The 26,550-nt window shown below is 40.6% G+C and overlaps 1 pseudogene; it reads right to left on the reverse strand.

Moving 5' to 3' along the window:
• Positions 1-643: 643 nt before the first annotated feature.
• LOC123462872 lies at positions 644-25,000 on the reverse strand (annotated as a pseudogene).
• Between the last annotated feature and the right edge of the window lie 1,550 nt (positions 25,001-26,550).

Raw genomic sequence — 26,550 nt, forward strand, 5'->3', positions numbered from 1 at the left:
TAGAGATCTAGATAAGTAGGCTTTCTTTGTGGGCTAGAAAACTCTTTCACAAGTTTCAAGCACCCTTAGGACTTTCCAGATAGAAAGTAAAAGTCTAGTCTTAAATTAGCGCAATTATTTTGTGAATGGAAAGAAAATTTAATAATTGTTCCAAGTGAAATAAAGGAGGGACTAAAAAGAGGTTGTTGTGAAATAGTGAAAATCAATTTATTAAAGAACCACTTTGCACAAGTGTATTGGATATTGCATCTTAACATGCACACAGCTTTCTAGAGCAAGAACCTCCCTCTGAGAAGCATCAATCACCATGAAGTGCACTGAACAACTAATTCCTTACTTATTTGCTCAGTCAATATCTATTGGATTTTTGCTGTTTGTCACCTCTCATGGTAGGGTATCCAAATATGATGGATACATAGATAATTAAGGAACTCACCTTGATAAAGTCCAAATATAGAAAAATCATCATAATAAAACAGGTGCAAATGTAAACAAATATGGCAACACAAGAGTGTGCTCTGATCCACCTTAGTGGAGTCAGATTTTCCTTGTTTCCGGAGGTGCTGTTGAGAGTGAATCCCCAAGTAATGCATGCACATTTCTATGTCAACAATTAAAAATAGTTCAGAAGGATTAGCATGGGTTAAAGGTAAAATTCAGACTGCACCACCAGCATGTTTGTGTGCCCTCCTGGGACAATCTGGAGCCCAAGTTGTTCCCTTGGTTCCTTAAACACAAGCCTGTACAGGAAGATGTGTTGAGAATTTTCTGGTGAAATGATCCAGCTATACTCCTGGCTATTGGCTGAAAGGAATTAAAGTCGGGATACTACAAAGATATATGCCTGTTTAACTACTCAAAACATCCAAGTTATGTAATAAGCCCAAATGTTTGTCACAAAAAAATGAATAAAGATAATGTGGGTTCTACACACAGTAGAGTATTATTCAGTCATAATGAATGCAAGTACATCATTTGTAGGAAAACGGCTGCAACTAGAAATCATGTTAAGCAAAATAAACTTGAGTCATAAAAGTGGGTCTTATTTGTTTTCTTTCATATGTGAAATATAAAAGAAAGACATGAGGGCTGGAGAGATGGCTTACTGGTTAAGGCACATGCCTATGAAGCCTAAGGAACCAGGTTTAATTCCCATGTAAGCCAAATGCACATGGTGGCACATGTGCCTGGAGTTCATTTGCACTGGCTGGAGGTCTTGGTGCTCCAATTCTCTCTGTTTGTGACTCTAATAAATAAATAAATAAAAACAAGCCTTTAAAAGTAAAAATAAAAGACATGAAAATAGAAGTGAACTATTGAGGATGAAGAGGAGATCATGAGAGGGAGGAAAGGGATGGTGATAGGGGAATTAATATGTCAACAAACATCATATGCATATGGGTTGTAGCTCAAGAGGGAGACTCCATCTACAATCTCAGTGTTGCATAGAAATGGCAGAGCTTTCTGAATGAAACAATAGTGGAGGGAGGGTCTCAGCACTACTAAAATAGCCAGCATATTGGTTACTGCCTTCATTGCTTTGACTGAATACCTGACAGGAAGCAACCTCAGGGAAGAAATGCTTATTTGGCTCACAGTTTTAAGGCACAAGACCATCATGGCAGGAAAGGCATGACAATAGGAGCAGCTTGAGGAAATGACAGCAGGTATGTGAGGCTTTTTGCTTACATCTGCATGGATAAGGAAGTAGAGACAAGACAGGAAGTGTGGTTGGGTTACAAACCTAAAGCCTGCCCCTAAGTGCCACTCTTCCTTCAGGGAAGTCCCACTCCTTTGTAGTTTTCCAACTACCCAAACAGTGCCACCAATTGCAGACCCAGTGTTTAAACACATGAGCTGCTAGAGGCAGTTAACCTCTAAACCTAGATAGTGCCATTCCTAAGGCCACTTCACTTGGTAGATATCTTCAGTTATTTGTCTTCTTAATGCAACAAGATGAACAAATAAAGTCTTACTCTGCTTCACAGTATGAAGAGGAAGTCCATCATGGTGATGGCAGTTTGAGGCAGCTGGTCACATGGCACCTGCAGTCAGGAAGCAGAGAGAGATGAATGCTGATGCTTGGTACAATTTCTTCTTTTGTATTCAGTCCATTCAGCTCAGGTCTGTAGCACTTGGAATGGCGCTGCTCACAGGTAAGTCGGGTCTCCCTTCCTCATCTAACTTAATCTATAAACTCCCTCACATATATTCCCAGGGGATGGTATCCATGGTGATTCCAATCTAACTGAGAATGATTATCAACATCCCAGAAGACAACAAGACAAGTGAGGTATTTTGTATATTCTATTAAAAAAAATAATGGAGGTTTGAGTATAAATGTATATCTTTCTCATACTCAGGTATTTTTGATTAAGCTTCCTACTTAAACTTCAGAAGGTACGGCCCTGTTGGAAGAGGTGTGTGACTGGGGTGGATCTTGAGTCCAGACCTACTAGGTGTGTAGATAGCCAGCCTGAGCTCTGGCTGTTTGTGCGTGCCAGTGCTGGCAATTTTCTCTAGGTTATGTATGTATGTTGAAGTGACACAGTTTTTTCTACCATAATGAGGCTTCCTCTGGAATCTGTAAGCCTGGAATAAACATTTTCTTCCCATAAGATGCTTCTAGCTCAGTGTTTGTTCAGCAACACAATGGTAACTGCAACACAATCCCAAAATGACACTCATAGTGACTCTCCATGAATGAAATGTCCAGTAAAAATCAGGATCACTGTCTGTGTGACATATGTTCAAGACTGAAATTATTGAGAGATAATGGACAAGTTTAATTTTAAAGTTAGAATCTTAAGATTTTATCAGCCATTGAAACTTTAATTTATATTAAATCATTTAAGTACTTCTGATGCAATTAAACATCAATTCCAACATTTCATAAAGATATTAATGATAATAATAAACTTTTTCTAAGGAGCAATGAAATATATTCAACATGCTGACAAAGTCATTTGCAAATGATTCAACAAATGCATGTGTCCTCATACCACATTAAGGCAACAAGCAGTATTGTTTTTCAAATTCTTCATTAATTCAGAATCCATTATTTATGGGGTGTGTAGACAATTACTTAAACATAGAATCAATAGTAGCATTGTCATTTCTAAGATGGCTGTTCTGTGCAGTGGACAAAGGATTAAAAGTATTTAAATGAAATAAAGATAAAAATGCATTGTTCATAAAATGTCATTTTTGGGTCAAAATCACCATAGCTACACAAACAAATGGCTTTGCTAACCCTTTGCCAAGTAAAGACTGAAGTTTTCTGACTGAATGGCGTTTGTTAAATCTTAATGTAAATTTGGAGTTGACACCTTAAAGTACCTATGTGCCTTTCATTGTATAATATCCATAATTCAGATGTTTTACTCAAATTGTTCTTCTGAGTTAATTAGTCCAAATTTTGCATCCTTTTAGAAAAGGCAGTTCAGGTCAATGGTCTGGGAATCTGTGTCTTGACTCCTTGTTTGTAGGTCTTGCCTGTTTTTGCCAGCTCTGTTACCCAGAGCTATGTGTTCTAGATCTCTAAGTCTCAGTGTGTTCCTAGGCTCAGCTCACAGGTCTGTGGTGAATGTTGAATGAACTGATATTGAGAGAGTACGAAGCAGCTGCCTGGCTTCACTGGAAGCTCCTCTGAAGACTAGATCCATTGTGGCGTTATTATTCTTTCGCATTTGTAATACTTTGAATGTATGTCCTCCAATTGATTCAGGAGTTTATTGAAGCTTGTAATTTGGATCTTCAGCCACCTGCCTGGAGGAGTGTCACTGGAAGCAGACTAAATCCAATCTAAAGATATGCAAAGCACTTGAGCTAGGCCTGGAGTTCTTGAAGTGTGCCTTTTTTTCCTTTGGTGGAGTCTTCTTTGGATATGGGCCTGTGAAAGTGGGCCCAGCTGCTTCTGCCATTATGGAACTTCTCCTCTATGTGTAAGCTTCAGTCATTCTTTCTTCATTCCATAAACTGTATCTGGTCTGGTGGTTTATCTCAGCAATATGAAGCTGACTGCTACACAATTCAAATGCTGTCAGAGGCCACACTCCTGGTTCATCTGTGAAGCTTAATTTCGATGTTGTCTTCTGGTCTTCAGGAAGCCGTGGAGATGCTCATTTGCTATCATTCTCAGTGGCTTAACACAAACAAGGACTTATATCCTTGTAACTCTGGTAGTTAGAAGTCCTGATACCATGAGGGTTCTGGGACAGAATCCACTTCTTGGTCTCTTGGGCATCTAGAGACGTGGCTCATGTCCCTTCATTATTGTGAATTCTTCTTCCTCCCATGGTCCCATGTCCTTCTTAGGCCCCTCTACTGTCTTTCTGTGATAATGCTCTTGTAATTTCTATGGTCCCACCTGGGCACTCCAGGGTCATCTCCATATTCTAAGGCTCAAAAATTACCTGAAAAGCCCATGTCCCATAAAGAGTGACACTATCTCAGGTTCTGGAGTCAGGAACTGGACATCTTCCTAGGGCTATTCTATGACATAAGGGACATGCCATCCCAAGTCCTTCTTTCAAACCTAGTAGTCCCTCCCTTAGCCTTGCTGCTACAAATGAGTGGCAGCAATGTCACTAAATGCATCTTTAGTTATGGAAAGAGCCTCCAACTCTGATAAATACCCCAAGCCATGGAAATCTTGATTAGCAGTGTGTGAAAAACTAGCCTATTAAGAAAATGTGCATTTGATAGAAAAATAGGAGAAATAGATAGACGTCTCTCATTAACAAACAAAGAAATTTTACTTTACCTAACATTTCTTTCTCAACGCTCATCCATAAATGAGGTAAAATGTAGGCTTAAGCTAAATAATGAGTCCTTTTGTTTCCAGAAATGGGAAACTATAGAGTTAAGATAAAGGATACAGAAGTGTGACTAACCTATGGAGGAGGACACAGCTGCCACTTTTTAACTTGCCCTGGCATTCCAGCATTTTGACCAAATGAAAACATTTCCTAAAGGAGACCATGCTGATCCACCAAGGTTTGGAAAAGCAACAAGAGCAATAAGCCAGACAAATACTTGATCTTGACCTGACCTATAATATACTAGAGAGAATCCCAAGGAAAATGTATATTCTAGATAGTAACAGTACTTCAATTCTAGGGTGGCTATGAGATTAAAATGAGTTATCAAATTCAGAGCCCTAAGAAAATTCATGCCTCATGGTATATACATGGCAAACAATTTTTTGTGAATCTCATTAATATCAAGATTATGCTATTACCATTGAAATAATGTGCTTGGTGTAGGAAAAGCATGCCCATCATTGTTGGTTGACAGGTCAGGATCCAGGTACATGCTATGTCTGGTAACCTTCCCTATACTATGAATATATGCTTTTCTCAGTAACAAAGGAATAAACAAACAAGAACCTCAACCTTACTGGAAAACTCGAGGTAGTGAATGTTTAGTTTAATATGTGGAGAAGAGTCAGTGTGGCTGCACTAAGGAAAAGAAGGAAGCCATTGTTAAACGTGCTGCATCAATCATATCCTCCAGATGGATCAAAGACCTGAAACTCTGAAACTAGTTGACTAAAATGTAGGGGAAACATTTCAATGTATAGGCATAGACAAGGACTTTCTGAATATAACCACTGTCACTCAGGGAGACAACTAATCAACCACTGGGACCTCATGAAATTAAAAGCTTTTGTACAGCAAAGGAAATTGTACATGGAACAGCTTACAGAATGGGAGAAAATCCTTGCCAGCTATACATCTGACAGATTTAATATTCAGTATATAAAGTCAATCAAACAAACTATAATAAGAAATAAAATAACGCAATCTAAAAGGGTTTTATAGCTGAATAGAGAATTCTCAAAAGAAGAAACACAAATGGCCAATGAACATCTAAAAATGTTTTACATCTTTAAAAAATCAGGTAAATGCAAATTAAAACTACTTTATTATTCCATCTCAATATTGGAATGGCTATCATAAAAACAAATGACAATCAATGCTGGTGATGCTGTAGGGAAAGTGGAAACCTTCTCCATTGTTGGGAGAAATGTAAATTGGTACAACCATGTGGACGTTCCTGAGATAGATAAAAATAAATTTATCATATGATCCAACTATGCCATAACTCTTTGGTATATACTCCAAGAATTCGACACATTGTTATAGAGATACTTGCACATCTATGTTAATTGCTGGTCTATTCACAATAGCTAGGAAGTGGAACCATCCTAGTTGTCCATCAACTAATGAATAGATAATGAATATGTGGTACATTTACACACTGGAGTTTTATCCAGCTATAAAGAAAAATAAAATTATGAAGTTTTCAGGAAAATGGTCAGAAAGTCAAATTCCACTGCTTATGCCCAGAGGTATACTCCATCCACATCTCATATATGGATACTAGCTTCAAATATTTAGATTTGTATGTGAGTTGGAGTAAAAGTAGAGGACAGAATGCTAGAAAGGGGCCATGAAGGAAGGAGGAGAGGGGAGATCTCAAGGGGGAGTATAGGACCTATGTCATCAGAGGGCAGAATACTGGGATAGAATGGTCAAGGTAGAATCAGGAGAGCACTGGAGGAGAAGAAGAGGTGGAAGGAGGGGTAATCAAAATAAAATATGTCATACATAAGCCATATGAAACATAATTCTTCAGTGGCTAATAGTATATATGTTATAAAAGAGAATTTGGACAGAAGTATCCTGTGGGAGTATATAAATCTGTGCCAAGAAACCATTGATTGTTACAAGAAAATTTCAGTTTTAGGCATGGGATACCTTTTAGCTAATTGTTGGTCAGGGAGCACCCTGTTGCTCTAATACATTATAGGCCATTGCTAATGCTTTTGGATGCCCATCAGAACTAGATGGTAAGAACCTATTGCTGAAGATACCACATGGTTGGGCTACAGAACACTGAGAAATGAAACTGGAGCTGAGTTGGAAGCCTCCTCACTGTAGACTACCTGTAATAATGCTAGAAAAAGCTACTTAGCCTCTTCCGGGGGAAAATTCATCAATGATTTTGACCAGGAGTTGATCCTGCAAGCTTTACAACTAGCCAGCCATTATATGCCAACATGTGCAGTGGTGGCATATTTATCATGGAAGAATCTAACTGCTTTCTGATTGGACTTGAAGCCCACTCCACAGGAGGGAATATATGCCTGGTACTAAAATTCTAATCAAAAGCCTATGTCTGGGGAGGTAATAAACCGTAGAAGAGAAACTATTACTATTGTTTGGCTAAATGGATACATTATGTCACCAAACTGCCCTTTTAATACTTATGTGCATGCCCATATGTTACTGCCACTCTCACTTTTGGTTAGAGAAGCTTCTCTTTTCAGATGACCGTGACCACTGGAGGTACTCAAAATTCGTCAAAGTGCCAAGAAGAAGTGATGATTGAGTGTTAGCACTAAGTGAGTCATCTCTATCACACCTTTCAAGGCTCAAGGAATCATTGTGGAAGAGGTGACCAGAAGAGTGTAAAAGCCAAAGGAAGGGTAATAGAGCTTTACAATACTATCTTCCAGACACAAAATGGCCATGGTGTTCATGATCTCACAAAGGCAGATGATTCTTACATAAGACCTTCATGACAGGAGGGAAAATGATGATATCATAATAGAAGTGGGACTACTTGGGGGAGAAAAAAGGATTCACTGGAGAGTGGATTGGGAGGGATAAACAGAGGGTGGTGAGAGGAGACCATGATCATTGCATATTGTCTCTTTGTATGGAGGTTGTCAACAAAAATGTTAATAAAAATGCAGGGCATGAGAGCTGTCCTCTTTGTCTTTTCTCTTTTGCTTGTTTTTTAATGTTCCATTTATGGAGACTGAGTCCATGGTCTTAACATATGCTAGACAAGTGTGCTACCACTAAGTTATATCCCAACTCTTCATTATGCCTTTTAATTCACAAGAATCTATTTTTATGCTTTGTGGCTCTTAGATTCATAATAACACTTGAGTCAATGTCCAATAGGTGTTTTCCTTTTCATCTTTCTCTTAGGCAAAATGCTATTTAAATTCAATCCATAGTTATGCAATCAGGCCAAGGCCCATCACATTTGAGGGAATGTGGTTGTTGGACAGATGTGAGGTAGCTTCATCCCAGATGCCTGCACTTAATGCTACTATGGATGTGGAGAGAAGCATTACTAGCAGCATTTGTAATTCTCAGCAAACACTTTCAAAATACCCCTTAGGAATAGGATGGATTTGCTAACTGGCTTTTCAATCATGCAGAGAAAGGGCTTGAAATTTAACTACAGTTATAAATTAATGTAGGGAATTCAGAAATATCCCATAGTATCTGTGAGTTGCACATATTTATGAATTTCAATCTGTCAATATTCACAGATAATTTCAAGACAGTTAAAATACATAGTTGGGGGAACTCAGGACATCTGGCTTGCCAGTTATTCTCTGTCTAGCCTGCCTGTGGCACATGTTCCTATTTGCTGCGGGGAGCCATGGTGATCTCACATGGGCATGTCTCCCTGTCAGAATCAAATCCATTTAACTCCATCAAAGGGGTTATTATTGTGAGGCCAAAATATCTCCATCTCATATCTGGCCTCTCATTTTATGCAAGGTTTTTATTGGCAAAGTCCCCGTAGCACTATAAAGATGGAAGAAATAAGAGGAACTCTCCCAAGCTCTCCCTAGGCACCCCTTCTCATTCCACTCATCACACCAATGCAGAACAAATATTCTGAACTTATTTGCACACAGGTCTGTAGCTAATCTAATACATTTCATAAGCCTCTCAACACCAGTCATTGTCATTTAAAATGAGTTTCTTTTCTAATATATTTTTTCTTTATTTCTTCATGCTATGGGTCCACTAAAGTGAAAGTGCTGGAGCACATAACATTCATTAGGGCATATTTTCCATCTGTGGATAGGAATTGTAGGTTCTATGCATTTTTCCTGTTCTGTTTAATTTGAACACAGATATATACACTTATCTCAGAGGTTCATTAATGTCAAATTGCAAAACTTTTAATTTCTTGGGCTGGAGAACTGGATCAGTCAGTTTTGCACTTAGGTTCACAATGCTGGAACAAAGCACCTGGCCGAAAGTGGCATGTAGGAGAAAAGAATTCAAGGCTTACAGTAATGTGGGGAAGGTCTATGACAGCAGGAAAAACAAGGGCCTGAGCAGGAAGTAGACATCATTTCCTGGCCAACATCAGGTGGATGACAGCAAGACAGCGGGAGAGTGTTCCAAATGCTGTCAAGAGGACATTGCCTATAACACTCATAATACACCACCACATTGACTCCAGGAGACCCAGTATCAATGGTTGTAATCTCTGAAGCAATTGTAGCTGAATGAGCAGTTGTTTGGGACCAACAATTTCATTTCATCCTGTGCCATACCCATCTGCTTACACCCTTCTATTTCTATGTAAGGAACTCCTGCACAAGTTTTCAGGACACAGACAAGCAGAGTGCAGCAAGCCTTATATACAAACTGCTTCTAGCCCAGTCCAGGCAGTTCTTTTCACCCTCACAACCCAAACCTTATTATCCATAGTTCTTATTGCATTTGGGTCTTTAACTCTGTCCAGAATGGTCCATCAAGCTGTACTTACAGCACTACAAGGAATGTCTTAGTCCAAGGTTTCAAATTTTTCCACATTTCCCCTGAAAATCAGTCCCAATAGCCCAAAGTCACAGATTCAATTTTCTAGCAGTAACAACCCCACTCTCTACCAATTTATTGTTGTAGTAAACTTCTCATTTCTGGCACAGAGTACCTGACTGAAAGCATCCTGTGGGAAGAAAGGATTTATTTCAGCTTACAGACTTGAGGGAAAACTCCATGGTGGCAGAGAAAAGAACAGCATGAGCAGAGGGTGGACATCACCTGCTGGCCAACCTCAGGTAGACAACAGCAGTGGGAGAGTGTGCAAACACTGGAAAGAAGTAGCTGATTATAACACTCATAAGATTACACACAACAATATACCGCCCTCAGGGGACTCCAATTCCCACCAGCTAGGGACGTAGCATTTAGCACACAAAAATTTATGGGGGATACCAAGTTTAAACCCCCACAGTGGGTAAGATCATTGCTATGCAAACATGAGGGCCAGAGTTACTCCCAAATCACCCTGAGTTCAATCTCCAACATCCACATAAATAGCTTGGCTTGACAATGTGCCGCGGACTGACTCTCGGGGAGATCAGGACCGAGGGAGAACAAGGGCGAAGGCTCAGGGAGAACTCGGGATTCGGCGAGGAAATGACAGACAGACACACTCAAGTTGAATATGCTGCTGCAATTTACTGAAGGTTTCATGAAGATTTTATACAGATTGAACAGAGAAACTTAGCAAGCCAACAAGTGATCTCAGAAATCATTAATCTAAACAATCTTGAGTATTGTTCTATTGTAAGCATACATGTAATGTTGATCAGGCAGGAACTGTACCCATTTTTTAAGAAGGGCGTCTTGTATCATTGACCACAACATTATACAAACAGAAACTAGGTGTAAGGTGAATAACAGGTTACTTATTTCTTATACCCCAAGGACTGTATAAACACCAAGGCTTATGCTTCCTTGTTAAGCGTTCCCGTAAATGGAAGAGAATGCCATAGCCTCCTTTTTACTTCATAATTCACCCATCTATTACCGAATTCATCATATCCTCCCTCATAGGGGAGTGGAACTAAGTAGATTCCAGCTCTAGGAGTCCACCATCTGCCCTTGATCAAGTACTGAACATATCCCCCAGGAAGTTTCCTGGTGGGAATGTCTAAGTTTTGTAACTCCTTTTCTACAGAACTGTCATGTTTCTTATGAACACTACCGATCAACATTTCTACTTTCATATTCAGTATCGTTCTCAAACATCATAAGCTGTTTTTACTTTACACCATCTAAAAACTGTTCTAGAGTTAATTTTTTATTCCTAGTAGAGTTATACATTCTCTCCATTGCCCTAATCATAGGAGGGGCACATTCAATACTTAGATTGTTTCTTGTACTCTGATTGCGTGCATGATTACTAATAAGTGTTGAATTAGCTGTTCTTAGACAAACAGCTAGAAGAAGGCAGGAAAGAAACAGCATTGGCGCCAGCAATTAGGTCGTCGTGACTTCATGGGCAGCAGGAACCTTTACAGTAACTGACTGCCAAGGGGTCACCGGGGGCATCCCTCCGAGGAGTGCTGGCCCTCTGTCCTCAGCTCTCTTCCAGTGCAGAAGCATTTCTGCTTGCTACACAGGCGAGGTCGCCGTGGACGTAGCAACAATGTATATCTTCAATGCCAGTCCAATGGGGAATGGAGAGTGAAGCATTGCTGGGGCTCACTGCTCAGCCAGTGTGACCAAAAACAGCAGTCCTGGGTCCAGTGAGAATACACTCAGTATTAATCCTCCTTCAGCCTTTGCACTTTTATGCATGGGGAATGTGCATTCTGTACACACATGTGCACACAGCACACACAAACCCCATCATACATATTACACACACACAACACACACACACACACACACACACACACACACACACACACACACACACGTGTAAGTGCATAAGAAAAACTGAGCCCTTGACTGAGAACTGAGTTCAGTTTTCCTTTTCTGTGTCACTCATGTACAGGTGTGAATCTGCTAGGTGACTTTATTCCTTAGGGGAGAAGGATGCTTTCTCCTAGAGCAAGTAACACAGATGTAGGGCTTGAGGAATTTTTTCTCTTTGGCAACAAGGCCAGCTATAACCCAGTTGCCTCCACATAGCTGCCTCACTGGGGAGAATAACTCTGAAAAATAGGAAATTATGAATATTATGTGTCTCCAAATGCCAAAACATTTGAACCCAAAACAGTGAAGCCATCCCAAATTACCATGCTGAGCTTACTACTCCATTGGGTCATTCATTCCTCAATCCAAAGAGAGGCTCAGGCGATAAGAATACAAATTCCAATAAAAAATGAATGTAAAAAACAAAAACAAGGGCTGGAGAGTTGGCTTAGCAGTTAAGCGCCTGCCTGTGAAGCCTAAGGACCCTGGTTCGAGGCCTGGTTCCCAAGATCCCACGTTAGCCAGATGCACAAGGGGGCGCATGTGTCTGGAGTTCGTTTGCAGAGGCTGGAAGCCCTGGCGCACCCATTCTCTCTCTCTCCCTCTATCTGTCTTTCAAAACAAAACAAAACAAAAACAAATGATAATTTATGTTGTTTTGGTCTTCCTTTTCTGTCTTCTCTTAATTGTCACACCCCTTCCAAACCCTGCTTAAATGAGATCAGACAGAAATGTAACTTCGGCAGTCCAAAGCTCTCTTAACCATGGACATAATATAAAATACCTTTGTAATTTGTTCTCCAAGGAAGCAAAATCTACCTAAACTTTTGATAGTAAGCAGTGGGCCATCAATAGCATTGCCATCAGCATCACCATGATCCCTATCATCACCATCATCTCCATCATCTCTACCATCACCATCAGTATCATCATTATACAGTTGGTTGCTTCAAATTTCATTTTATCCAACAGTAATATTTTCAATAACTGTTGCTTTGAGTCCTGTTATTTCTGAAAACTACCTGGCATATTCCAAATTATATCAACCAACTACTGATCTCCTATTCAGAATTAAAATGACAAAAGATTCTGTGGACTAATGTTTATGTGCTGGAGCCTGCTGGCTGAAAGGGTTCAAGCCTAATGGGGAGTGAGGATTAAAGAAAGACAGAAGAAAGACTGAAAGCTAGGACTCCAGTCCAGGGCTGAAGCAAGGCCTCAAGCCAGGACTGACGACGTGGTTTATTTCACAGCATTCCCTTTTATATCTTTTTACAAACAGTTTTTCCATGGACAAAGATTTTATGAGCTTTACAAGTTCCTATCAAAAAACCTTCCTGTTATAGAGTTTTTTGCATTTCAATCACTTCTCAGTACAAAAGACCAGCCAAATGGCTGAGTATACATAATCTTGCTTACAAGTAGGTGCTAAGGTCTTGCTGCCAAATGGCTTCCTGACACTGAATATACATAATCTTGCTTACATGTAGGCTGATATAGTTTTGCTAATGTCTTGCTGCCAGATGCCCAGAGCTATGGATACAAGTCCAGCCAAAATGGCTCCCGACAATTCCCCCTTTTTTATTTATTATTTTTATGAACCGGGCCCCACCAGGCCTCGGTGCAGAAAGACAGTGCCTGTCTTAGGTTGTTCTCTACACTATTTAGGCCTTACCCATCATTGGTACATGAATTCCATCATTCATGCCCTGTCTTAGGTTGACCTAACTTGAAAGAATCTTACCCATCTGTGACTACCAGCCTCTACAGGGGCTTTAAGATAATGTCTCAGGAAACTAAGGTCAGGTCTGTAGCTGTATCCCATATACTTCTGCATGGATATCCATAATGGATCTCAAAAGGCATTTAATGAGTATGGGCAGCAGATACAGAATGAGCAAAAGACAAACACCTGTAGCAGCAAAGCTTCCTGTCCAAGAAGTGAGAGAATTCCATCCAGCCAAGGCAGACTTAAAAGCAGATATTAAGTCATCAGCAGCTTTAGCTGCATCAAAAGGAAGATGATTATTTTGCAAAGACAAAATCTCTGAATGCAACTGAATCAGATCCAAGGAAATATTATCATTATGCCAAATACCTCTTAGATGCATTTTTATCTTTTCCCAATGCTTTTGACTGTAATTATGTTTTTTAGAAGTAACACAGATCCATTGAAAATCTACATGACACTCCAAACGAGTTCTAACTTTCAACCCTAGTATCTCCTCACCCAAATACATAACCTCATCACACAGAGAATCTATTTTTTCTTCCTATTTTCTATCTATATCTACTTGAGTTCCTAGAGAAATAGAAACATTTTTTGATAAATCATTAACAAAATGTGCAGTTTGAACTTCTTGTGACAAAGCAACAGCTGCAGTAGTAGCAGTAGCTAACAATGTAATAAAAGCTAGGATGCCTGCAATTACTAATCCTATCACTCTTTTTGGTCTACTTAAAGTATTCTTTACTTCCTGTAACACCTGTATTCCCTTGTCAGAAAACCAAGGCCTCGTCACATTAACAGGAATCATAACAAATGCTGGTTGCTTAAAAATCGTAACTCTATCAGAGGACAATTCTGAAACACAATTAGACAAAGTACAATTGTTACATGTAACATTGAACATTTCCTCAGCCCATGTAATATTTATGTCTCCCATTAACATAGCATAGGGTGGAGTAATACAAGCCATGACACTTCCCTTTGGGTGGGAAGAACTGTCATTCCTGGGGGAGGTGATGCTCACTCCTCCCATGGCTGCAGCAACTTTCCATAAGTAAGTCTGTTGGAAGCCCTCATCAGACCACCAAAGTCCAGCAGAGAGTCCACTAGTCCAGTCATTGTTCCATTTACCACTCCCTTCTGCTCCAGGATTTCCTTACCAGTCCTTAATATGCCTTTTAGTTTAAGAGATGTTACACATGATGTAAGCAGTCCCAATACACCTTTTCCTTTTCCAATGTAAAGACCTATTATACCAAGGTGATTGTCCTTCACAGGAGACAAAAGCATCTGGTGACTCGGCTCTTTTGACTTGATTCCCTGAGGGGAGCCAAGTAGAGACTTGTGAAATAGACCCTTCACTTGCCTTTTTCCCTTTATTTGCTGAATGCTTTACAATCACATTCCTTGGTTGAATTTTTAAACATCCAGTTACTTCTGTTTTAGTTAGGCATATAGGAATACCAGTGCCATGTCCAGTATAATTGAGTACAAATTTCTGATGAGTCTGCATATTCCTACTGGATGGCGTGCCTAGTAAATGAGTATTGTTTACCAAGACTATAATTTCTCTATCTTCCCAAGTTGCTGGATGTAATATGGATGGGTCAGGAACATAAGCACAATACAGCTCACTGTGGATCATCAGGAGTTGAATCCACATCAGCAGTAGCAAAGGCATCATTCCTGTGGGAAAACACAAACATACCCTCTTACCCATATTAATACTGGGTCAGGGCCATGCCATTGTCCATTAATGGGTCCTTCCATCTAACCTGAGCATAACTGTCCAATGTTCTAGGATGCCATAATCTGTCTGCAACAGACTGACCGGATGCATCCACATTAAAAAAATTTAAAATAAAGAGTACATGATTTAAAGCATTCTGTGGTGACCAAGGATAAAACTCCCCATTTTTTTTTATTTTTTGTAATTGATTTTTTTTAAATTTTTATTTGCATTTTCCATGATTATAAAAAAAAATCACATGGTAATTCCCTCCCTCCCCACCCCCCACACTTTCCCATTTGAAATTCCATTATTCACCATATTACCTCCCCATCACAATCATTGTACTTACATATATACAATATCAACCTATTAAGTACCCTCCTCCCTTCCTTTCTCTTCCCTTTATGTCTCCTTTTTAACTTACTGGCCTCTGCTACTAAATATTTTCATTCTCACGCAGAAGCCCAATCATCTGTAGCTAGTATCCACATATGAGAGAGAACATGTGGCACTTGGCTTTCTGGGCCTGGGTTACCTCACTTAGTATAATCCTTTCCAGGTCCATCCATTTTTCTGCAAATTTCATAACTTCATTTTTCTTTACCGCTGAGTAGAACTCTATTGTATAAATGTGCCACATCTTCATTATCCACTCATCAGTTGAGGGACATTTATGCTGGTTCCATTTCCCAGCTATTATAAATTGAGCAGCAATAAACATGGTTGAGCACGTACTTCTAAGGAAATGAGATGAGTCCTTTGGATATATGCCTAGGAGAGCTATAGCTGGGTCATGTGGTAGATCAATCTTTAGCTGTTTTAGGAACCTCCACACTGATTTCCACAATGGCTGGACCAGATTGCATTCCTACCAGCAGTGTAGAAGGGTCCCTCTTTTTCCACATCCCCGCCAACATTTATAATCATTTGTTTTCATGATGGTGGCCAATCTGACAGGAGTGAAATGGTATCTCAATGTAGTTTTAATCTGCATTTCCCTGATGACTAGTGACATAGAATATTTTTTTTTTAGATGCTTATATGCCATTCATATTTCTTCCTTTGAGAATGCTCTATTTAGCTCGATAGCCCATTTTTTAATTGGCTTGATTCCTTATTATTTAACTTTTTGAGTTCTTTGTATATCCTAGATATTAATCCTCTATCAGATATATAGATGGTGAAGATTTTTTCCCATTCTGTAGGTTGCCTCTCTGCTTTTTTCACTGTGTCCTTTGCAGAGCAAAGTCTTTGTAATTTCATGATGTCCCAGTGATTCATCTGTGGTTTTATTGCCTGAGCAATTGGGGTTGTATTCAGAAAGTCTTTGCCAAGACCAACATGTTGAAGGGTTTCCCCTACTTTCTCCTCTAGCAGTTTCAAAGTTTCAGGTCTGATGTTAAGGTCTTTAATCCATTTGGATTTAATTCTTGTGCATGGAGAGAGAGAAGAATCTATTTTCATCCTTCTATAGATATATATCCAGTTTTCCAAACACCATTTGCTGAAGAGGCTGTCTTTTCTCCAATGAGTATTTTTGGCATTTTTATCGAATATCAGGTGGCTATAGCTACTTGGACTTATATCTGGGTCCTCTATTCTGTTGCACTGATCTACATGTCTGTTTTTGTGCCAGTACCACGCTGTTTTTGTTACTATGGCTCTGTACTGATTTTTGGCTTGCTTTGTTCTTCTTTTTCCAAGGCTTTAAGGTGAAGGATTAGGTCGTTTACTTGTGACCTTTCTAATTTCTTAATATAGGCACTTAAGGCTATAAATTTACCTCTTAGAACTGCCTTCATTGTGTCCCAGAGATTTGGATATGTTGTGTTCTCATTATCATTTGACTCTATGAATTTTTTGATTTCCTTTTTGATTTCTTCATTGACCCATTCATCATTTAGTAGTGTATTGCTTAGTTTCCATGATTTTGTGTATGCTCTATAGCCTTTCCTGCTACTGATTTGTAGTTTAATTCCATTGTGGTCAGATAGAATACAAGGAATTATTTCAATTTTCCTGAATCTGTTAAGATTTGCTTTGTGTCCTAATATATGGTCTATTTTAGAGAATGTTCCATGTGCTGCTGAAAAGAATGTATATTCTGCAGCCTTTGGATGAAATGTCCTGTATATATCTGTTAGGTCCATTCCTTCTATGACCTCATTTAGTCCAGATGCCTCTCTGTTTATTTTTTCCCAGACGACCTGTACGTTGATGAGAGTGGGGTGTTAAAATCACCCACCACCACTGTGTTTGGTGTTATCTGTGACCTTAGTTCTAATAGTGTTTGTTTGACGAATTTGGGAGCCCCCATGTTAGGTGCATATATGTTTAGGATTGTAATGTCCTCCTGTTGGAGTGTGCCCTTAATCAATATAAAGTGACCTTCCTTATCTTTCTTGACTAACATCGGACTAAGGTCTACCCTGTCTGATATTAGGATAGCAACCCCTGCTTGTTTTCTAGGCCCATTTGCTTGAAACACCGTCTTCCAACCTTTCACCCTAAGATAATGTCTATCCTTTGTAGAAAGGTGAGTTTCTTGGAGACAACAAATTGCAGGATCCTGCTTTTTAACCCAGTCTGCAAACCTATGTCTTTTCATTTGGGCATTGAGGCCATTGATATTAAGAGATATTATTGAAAGGTGTGTATTTATGTTTGCCTTTTTTTTTTTTTTTTGTGGTTCTGGTTCTACCTGTGCTCTCTTCTGTTAATTAGTATTTGAGTATTGCTTGTTTTTTCTAGGTTCCTTATATGTGTGCTTTTCCTTTTCTTCAGCATGGAGGATTTTATCAAGTATTTTCTGTAGAGCTGGTTTTGTCTTCAAATACTCCTTTAACCTGCTTTTGTCATGTAATGTCCTTATTTCTCCATCTATTTGAATGGATAACTTTGCAGGATAAAGTAACCTTGGCTGACAGTTGTTATCTTTCAGAACTTGGAAAATATCACTCCAAGATCTTCTGGCTTTAACAGTTTGTGTTGAATAATCTGCTGTAATCCTGATGGGCTTACTTTTGTAGGTAACTTGGTTTTTCTCTCTAACTGCTTTCAATATTTTTTCTTTGGTGTGTGTGTTTGGGAGTTTGATTATAATATAGTGAGGAGAGGTTCTTTCCAGGTTTTGTCTAGCTGGGGTTCTAAAGGCTTTCTGTATCTGTATTGGCACTTCTTTCCCAATTTGGGGGAATCTTTCTTCTATGATTTTGTTGAAGACACCTACTATGCCTTTGGATTGGAGTTCTTCTCCTTCTACTATGCCCTGAATTCTAATATTTGATCTTTTCATAGTGTCCCGAATATCTTGAAATTCCCACCTATACTTTTCTATAAGTTTGTGTTTCTCTTTGTTGGCCTGTATTAGATCTGCCACCTGGTATTCTAGCTTAGATATTCTGTCCTCTCCTTCATCCATTCTACTGGTGAGATTTTCTAGAGTTTTTTATTTCATTAACTATGTTCTTCATTGCTAGTAATTCTGATAGTTTTTCTTTAGTATTTCTATTTCCTTATTTATGTCTTTTATTGACTTCTTTGTTTCATGAAATTGGTGTCCTGCATCTTCTTTGATTCCTTTGATTTCCTCTTTAAGTTCCTCTTTGACTCCTTTGATTTGTTCTCTGACTCTTTGAACATATTTACAATTATTCTTTTGAAATCATTCTCAGACATTTCCTCTAACTCGTTCTCCCTGGAGGTCATTTCTGATGTATTATTACTTTTAGGTGGATTTATATCGTCTTGCTTTTTAGTGTTTCTTGTGTTATAATGTATATATTTTTGCATCTTGGATGAAGTTAATGCTTGTATTTTCTAGCTAGCTGGGTATTCTTAGCTGTATCAATTGATTTGATGTTATATATTTTTAGGGTAGGAACTTTAGGTGTTAGATGTGGCTCTTAAGACTCTGAGAGTATCTACAAAGGTGCACCTAGGGGTTGAGTTTCCCTGCTATAGGAATATTCAAATAGGCTGAGTGGAATAAAATACAGGTAGCTTCTAAAAGTTAACTAAACACTGTACCCATTCAGTCAAAAACAGCCCCAAGTATGTACACCAGAGTAGTTATTATAACAACCAGGTCCTCTATCAACATATAGGTTAAGATTTCTGGTCTGTTGAGGGATCCAAATCAGCTTGTGACCAAGTGGGACCCTTCCCTGGTGCCACCCAGTTACCTTGGATGAGTTTGGTCTCAGTCAAGTTGCTGCCTGGGTCGTTGGGCTGCTGTTCTGATTTCTGGAGCTGGGCACTGGCTTTTCCTGCAGGGCAAACCAAGCCTGGCAACTGTGGCCCTGCAGATCAGTACCCCCACTGCTGGAACTGCTGCTGCGAAAGCTGCCTCTGCTGGGTCTGTCAGCAGCTGAAGCTGCTGCTGCTGGGCCCACTGCTGCTGTTGCCTCTGCTGCTGCTGCTGTAGCTGCCACTTATGGAACCACTGCTGCTGCTGTTGTTGTCACTCCTGGGTCTGCTGCTGCTGGGTCTGCTGCTGCTGCCGCTCCTGGGTCTGCTGCTGCTGGGGCCGCTGTTACTGGTGCCAGAGCCACTGATATTGCTCCCGTACTCTGCTCCTGTTTGTGTCCCGCTGTCGGCTCAAGTTAGTGTGGCTGGGTCCTGGGATGCTGCTCTGTTCGCTGGAGCTGGGCTCAGGCAGTGGGGGAGGGGAGGGAGCCACAGCTGCTCTGGATCTCTCACTGTTCCACGCGTTCTTCTACCTTGTGGTCTGCTCCTCCGTTGCTCAGCGCCGCTCTCCCCTCACGTGTCCTGAGTTTCGGAGAGTGTCGGTGTGAGGGGGAGCTCCCGCACCTGGCTTTTCCTGCAGCTGGTGCCGAGCCTGGCAGCTTTCTGGTGCACTGCTGCCGTTGCGGCTGGCAGAGCTGCCAGGGCCGCTTTCATGGCCTGTGCAGGCTCTGGATGCTCTGGATCTCTCCTACTTCTCAGCTGCTGCTTCAATTTCCTATACACCTCACTTTGTAGTAAAAGTGTGTATTTTACTGAGTTTTTCTGGTCTTCCCTCCCCCCCCCCCGGCTACTTTGGCATGGTACCTACACTGTCATCTTAACCAGAAGTCTGTAATTGAATTTTTAAAACTCCATGAGCACGTTCAACAATTCCTTGTCCCTGAGGGTTATAAGTTATGCCTGTTTTATGAACAATTGATAATTGAGTACAAAAGCACTGAAAAGATTGACTAGTGTAACCATTATCTGTCTTTATAATTAATGGCATACCTCCTACAGCAAAACATTTGATGCAATGTGCCATGACATGTTTAGTAGCTTCCCCAGTCTGTGCTGTAGCCATCAGAAATCCTGAGTAAGTATCAATGGATACACGAACATATTTTAATTTTCCAAATTCAGGAATATGAGTTACATCCATCTGCCATAAATGATTTGGTTTTAATCCTCTAGGATTTATTCCATACTGAGGAATTGAGTGATATTCAGGATAGGTATTACATTGTCACACAATTTGCCTAGCAGCTTCTCTAGTAATTTGAAACTGCTTTCTTAAACTTTGGCTATTTTGATGATGTAAATTATGAGATCTTTGAGCTGTGCGGCTTTATCTGCCATATCATTTCCCAATGCTAAAGGACCTGGAAGGCCTGAATGAGCTCATATGTGACCCACAAAACAAGGATGAGAGCGAGCATGCATGCATCTTTATATTTGACTAAACAAATATTGCACTTGAGTATTAGCAGTTTCAATACAAGACACAGTTTCAAGTACCTGTAAAGCTCTAGCAATATATTGACTAACAGTATACAAATTAAATGGAGTTGCAGCTAAAATATTAAATACTGTAGCTACAGCTCTAAGTTCCACTATTTGAGCTGATGCTGGGGGAGTAAAAACTGAATAAGACTGTTCTTGAATAGCATATGCTGCTTTGCCATTAGAGGATCCATCTGTAAACACAACTAAAGCATCTTCAATAGGCTCTGCCCTTACTGTGAGGGGGGAAATGAAGGAATGAGAATTTGCAAATTGCAACAACTTGTCTTAGGGAAATGATTATCTATAATACCAGGATAATGTGCAAAAGCAATAGCCCAGGAGTCCACATTTTGAAGTAGCCAATCTACTTGTTGCTTTGTAAAAGGAACCCCTATAATAGCTGGTTCCTTACCAAAATATTTTCTAGAGTTTTCTCGAGCCATTTGAATGAAACAAGCTACTCTGCTTCATAATAAGGAGTCAACACTCTAGCAGGAGAAACAGGTAAATGTAGCCACAATAGAGGTCCTGCTTGCCATAAAACTGCAGTTGGAGTATGTTCAGTGGCCAGAACATATACAGCCCATCCCTGAGAATAATCTATATATTGAATTTGTTGTTTTTCAATAGCTTATTCTACTAAGGCCTTATGTCCCTCATCTGTTAACTGATGAACTGACTTTGGATTTGGATATCCTTTTAAAATGTCAAAGAGAGGCTTTAATTTTCCAGTACTAATTCTTAAATGAGGTCTAAACCAATTAGTATCTCCCAAAAGCTTTTGAAAATCATTTAAGGTTTGTGACCCATCTTTCCAGAGTTGATTTTTTTGTGGGAATATGGTTTTTGGATATAATCTGTGTCCTAAATATGAATATGGTGGCTCAGTTTGAACCTTATTTGGAGCTATAATTAATCCTTGCTCTTTTAAGGCTCCCTGTAAATGTGAGTAAGCTGTTAATAATAATCCCTCTTGTTTGAACGCCAGGAGAATATCATCCATATAATGAATAATATATACCCAAGAATAGGCCTGTCTAGTCTTTGTTACAGTTTGAGCCACAAACTTTTGACACAAGGTGGGGCTGTTAGCCATACCCTGGGGCAACACTTTCCAATGATATCTTTTCATGGGCTCCTTAAAATTGATAGATGGCACACTAAAGGCAAATCCTTTTACAATCTTGAGGAGCAAAAGGAATAGTATAAAAACAATCTTTTAAATACAATATAATTTTATAGGTATCTTTAGGAATAGCAGAAGGCATAGGCAATCCCGGTTGCAAAGTTCCCATCAATTCCATTGTTTCATTTACCTTTCTAAGATCCTGTAATAACCTCCATTTTCCAGACTTCTTTTTTATAACAAAAATTGGAGAATTCCAAGGTGAATTTGAAGGGGCAATATGACCACTTTCAAGCTGTTCCTGTACTAACTGCTCTGCGGCCTGAATTTTCTCAGCAGTAAGAGGCCATTGATCCACCCACACAGGGTCCCCACTCTTCCAAGTTATGGGATCTGCATGAGGTACAGGTTGTCCAATGACCCCCTCTAAAAATACCCCAAGCCTGCCCTTGGAGAGGCCTAGGTACTGGTGATATGGGCTCTAGCCACCCTTGTCCATTTTTGACCAAACCTTGAGTCGGCAAGAGCCCCTGATTTAACATTTGATTGGAAACTGTATCACTAGGACTATAAAGATAAATTCCCATACTACTCATTACATCCCGCCCCACAGGTTTACAGGTAAACCTGGAACAATATATGGCTGAAAAATTCCTCTATGCCCTTCTTCATCTCTCCATTGTAACAAATCACTGCTCTGTTCTGGGCTTTGAGTCTGTCCTATTCCCTGAAACTGAGTCACAGAGAACTGTTTAGGCCAATTAGGAGGCCACTGATCACCTGTAAGCACTGAAACATCAGCTCCTATATCTAATAAACCCTGGAACTTTCCACCATTAATGTACAAAGTTAATTCTGGTCTCTGTGATCCAACGGCCTGGATCCAGTAAGCATCCAAAGAACCAAAACCTGCATCACCTTTTACTAGCATTCTTAGTTTGCAATTGGGGGAGCAATATTAATTGTGCTAATCATTGTCCCTTATTAATTACTGATATTCCCCTAGGGGAATGGGTCATGTTGCAGTCCGGTTTGCATTGCTGTTAGAAATCACCCAACCAAGAGCAGCTTCTGAGAAAAAGAGATTTATTTTAGCTTACAGGCTTGAGGGGAAGCTCCATGATGGCAGGGGAAAACGATGGCATGAGCAGAGGGTGAACATCACCCCCTGGCCAACATAAGGTGGGACACAGCAACAGGAGGGCGCCAAACACTGGCAAGGGGAAACTGGCATTAATACCCATAAGCCAGCCCCCAACAATACACTTCCTCCAGGAGACATTAATTCCCAAATCTCCATCAGCTGGGAACCTAGCATTCAGAACACCTAAGTTTATGGGGGACACCTGAACCAAACCACCATATTCCGGCCCTGGCCCCCATAAACTGATATCCATACATGATGTAAAATACAATGCGTTCATCTCATTTTAAAAGTCCCTATAGTTTTTATCAATCCCAATAATGTTCATACATCCCCATAGTCCAAGATCTTTTAACTGAGCCATAATACCAAAACAACCTCAAAAAACCTATAATGGCACAGAATAAATACACTGCAATAGATGGCATTGGGCATAGCAAAGAAACATTCAACCAAGAAACATTCAATACAAGATTTAAAACAACCAGGGCAAACATAAACCTGTAGCTTCAAGTCCAACAACTCTAGCCAGTGACAAATCTTCAAGTCCAATAATTCTAACCAGCAACAAGTCTCTGGCATTCCAATTCCGCCCCTCCAGCTAGGCTACTCACAGTCCTGGAAAACTTCACCAGGGCCGGCACCTCCTTGGCAGCCATCTCATGGTCCTGGCATCTCCACTGGGTCTCCACTGCAAGCCACGGTTCATCCTCATGGCCCCATGGGATCTCTATGCAGGCAACCAGCAAACCTGCTTCACACTGCCCATGGCCATTTCCAAAGCACAACACCATGTTGCAAACTCAATGGCCCTCCCTTTCCTACATTTATTATACTCCACAATACCAGGTAGGATGCCAATTTGTTAATCCAGGGGGGAATAAAGCAGACTTTGAAGAACATGACTCTCCTTGAGCACTCAGGCCCCTTCAAAAGGATCTACATTCTTCTTGTTGCCCCAGCACAGGTCAGCTGGCTCAGTCTCAAAGGTGGTCATCTCTCAGTTGCAGCTGAACAGGCAATAGTTCACCCAATGATTTTTCTTTCTGTGCCATATCCCTCTACTCACACCAGTTCATTTCTATGCAAAGCAACCCTGCACAACTTCTCAGGACATGGGCACAAGAGCAAGCTGCTCACACAGACTCTAGCCCAGTGCAAGCACAGCTCTTTCTCATCCTCATAAGCCAAACTTCACAGTCCATAGTTCTTACTGCACTCAGGTCTTTCAGCTCAGACCAGAATAGTCCATCAAGCTGTACTTACAGCACTGCAAGGCATCTCTTAGGCCAATATTTCAACTCCTTCCACATTCCTCTTGAAAATCAGCTCCAAAAGGCTGAAGACACATAGTCAGGTATCTAGCAGCAACCCCACTCCTCGGTACCACTTTACTGTTGCAGTCTGGGTTGCATTGCTGGTAGAAATCACCCAACAAACGGCAGCTTCTGAGAAAAAGAGATTTATTTTGGCTTACAGGCTTGAGGGGAAGCTCCATGATGGCAGGGGAAAACGATGGCATGAGCAGAGGGTGGACATCACCCCTGGCCAACATAAGGTGGGACACAGCAACAGGAGGGTGCCAAACACTGGCAAGGGGAAACTGGCTTTAATACCAATAAACCAGCCCCCAACAATACACTTCCTCCAGGAGGCATTAATTCCCAAATATCCATCAGCTGGGAACCTAGCATTCAGAACACCTAAGTTTATGGGGGACACCTGAACCAAACCACCACAGGTCATAACTTTAATTTCCCCTTCATAATCAGAATCAATCACTAAAATTTCTTTCATGGTAGAGCTGCTTCTCCCTAACAGATCCTTTAGATAATGGCCCATAAACACCTGTTGGTAAGGCCTGCATTCCTATCTCTGGTGCTAATACTGTATAGGTGGTAGAACTGAGGTCCAGTCCTGTGCTGCCTGGGGTTGCTTTGCAGAGGTTCTGAATGGATTGTTTTGCTGGGGGATAAACTTCTGTACTGCTCCGTAACATGGTTGCGGGGCCTAGAGCTGGCCCCTCCTCCTGTTTCCCTGCGGGAGAAGACTCCTCATATAATCATATTTAGATTTACATTCATTGGCCCAGTGTTTGCCCCTTTTACATTTTGGGCACAACTCTGGTTCCTTTCTGGGTGAATCATTCTTTTGCTTCTGAGGACATTGTCTCACCTGATGTCTCATTTAACCACATCCAACTTCCTGAGGGAGCATTAACTTCTCTCTTATTACCATTTTGTTGCTGAAGAAGAACCTCCTTTACTGGCTTCCCTTGAAGGGCAGCAGCCAAAGCTAGCCCTTGTGTATAGGATGGACCTATGTCAGAACATAGACTAATGTAATCAGTTATGTTCCCCTTTCTCCTAACTGGCCTCAAGGCTGCTTGACAAGCAGAGTTAGCATTCTCATAGGCTAATAATTTTACAAGTGCAAGTCCTGCTTCAGATTCTCCAGCCAATCTGTTAGCAGCCTGTAAATAATCTATACACAAAGTTTTGATATAATTCATCAGGTCCTTGCCTAATTTTTTTTTAAATTTAATTTATTAGTTTTCTTTTCAGCAAACACAGGCAGTTTGGTACCATTGTTTAGGCTCATCCATGATCTACCCCCTCCCATTGGACACTCCTTGTTGATGTAAATGGGTCGTGCATTGTGGAGTTAGCCCACAGTTATTGGTACGATAAATATCTCTGCATATCATGACCCAACATGTGACTCTGACATTCTTTCCGCCCCCTCTTCCGCAAAATTTCCCTGAGCCATGTTGGGTTCATCTTTGGTCTGCTTCATTGCTGAGGTGTTGGGGGCCTCTGAGGCTCTGGCTCTCTGATTTGGTAGGAGTTGATTTTTCTCTGCGTTGGTCTCCTTCCCCTTTTTGCTGGTATCTGGTTCATCAGGAAAACATCACCTTGCTTGTTTCGCCAATTGTCCATAGTTTCAGTTGGGCCCCTTTTGAGGTATGTTGGGGCAGCTCTCTCCTTAGGATCTGCATCTATCTGAAAGAGAGAAGCAGATTCTCCAATGGAGAGTAAATTAGCACCCAGAAAATTGAGATGACAATTACTTTTTTGATAGAGAGTTTGATAGGTGTAGGCCCTCTTGTAGCCCATGATTGATAGTAGATTGATATTGGAGAGTGGGCTTATTTTTGGGTATGGTTCTGACTTGTTTCCCATCTCCAGCTATGGGTCTCATACCACTGAGGGGATAAGTTAGCCAAATCAAGAGCAGTTGGTTCCCCACCATGGCTGTGTGCCACTATTGCACTTGTGTGGGCATCACATCAGGTTATTTGTTGCTAATTAGGTTAGGCAATGAGTTACTTGGACAGATATTGGTCATTTCCCCCAGTCGCCCATGTAGCACCTTCTGGCACTAGACACGCTGACTGTCTGGGGACTGACTCTCTCCTGGCTTCCAGCCATGCCATTCCATTTTACGTGTTAGCTGCATATGGAGTCTTCAGCAATAGGGTCTTACCACTGGCCTTTGGTGGGTCATCAAGTACTCTGACAGAAGTCTGTCATTGTTTTGGGAAACCTT

Source organism: Jaculus jaculus, chromosome 8 (genome assembly GCF_020740685.1).
Source record: "Jaculus jaculus isolate mJacJac1 chromosome 8, mJacJac1.mat.Y.cur, whole genome shotgun sequence".
NCBI classification, from domain to species: Eukaryota; Metazoa; Chordata; class Mammalia; order Rodentia; family Dipodidae; genus Jaculus; species Jaculus jaculus.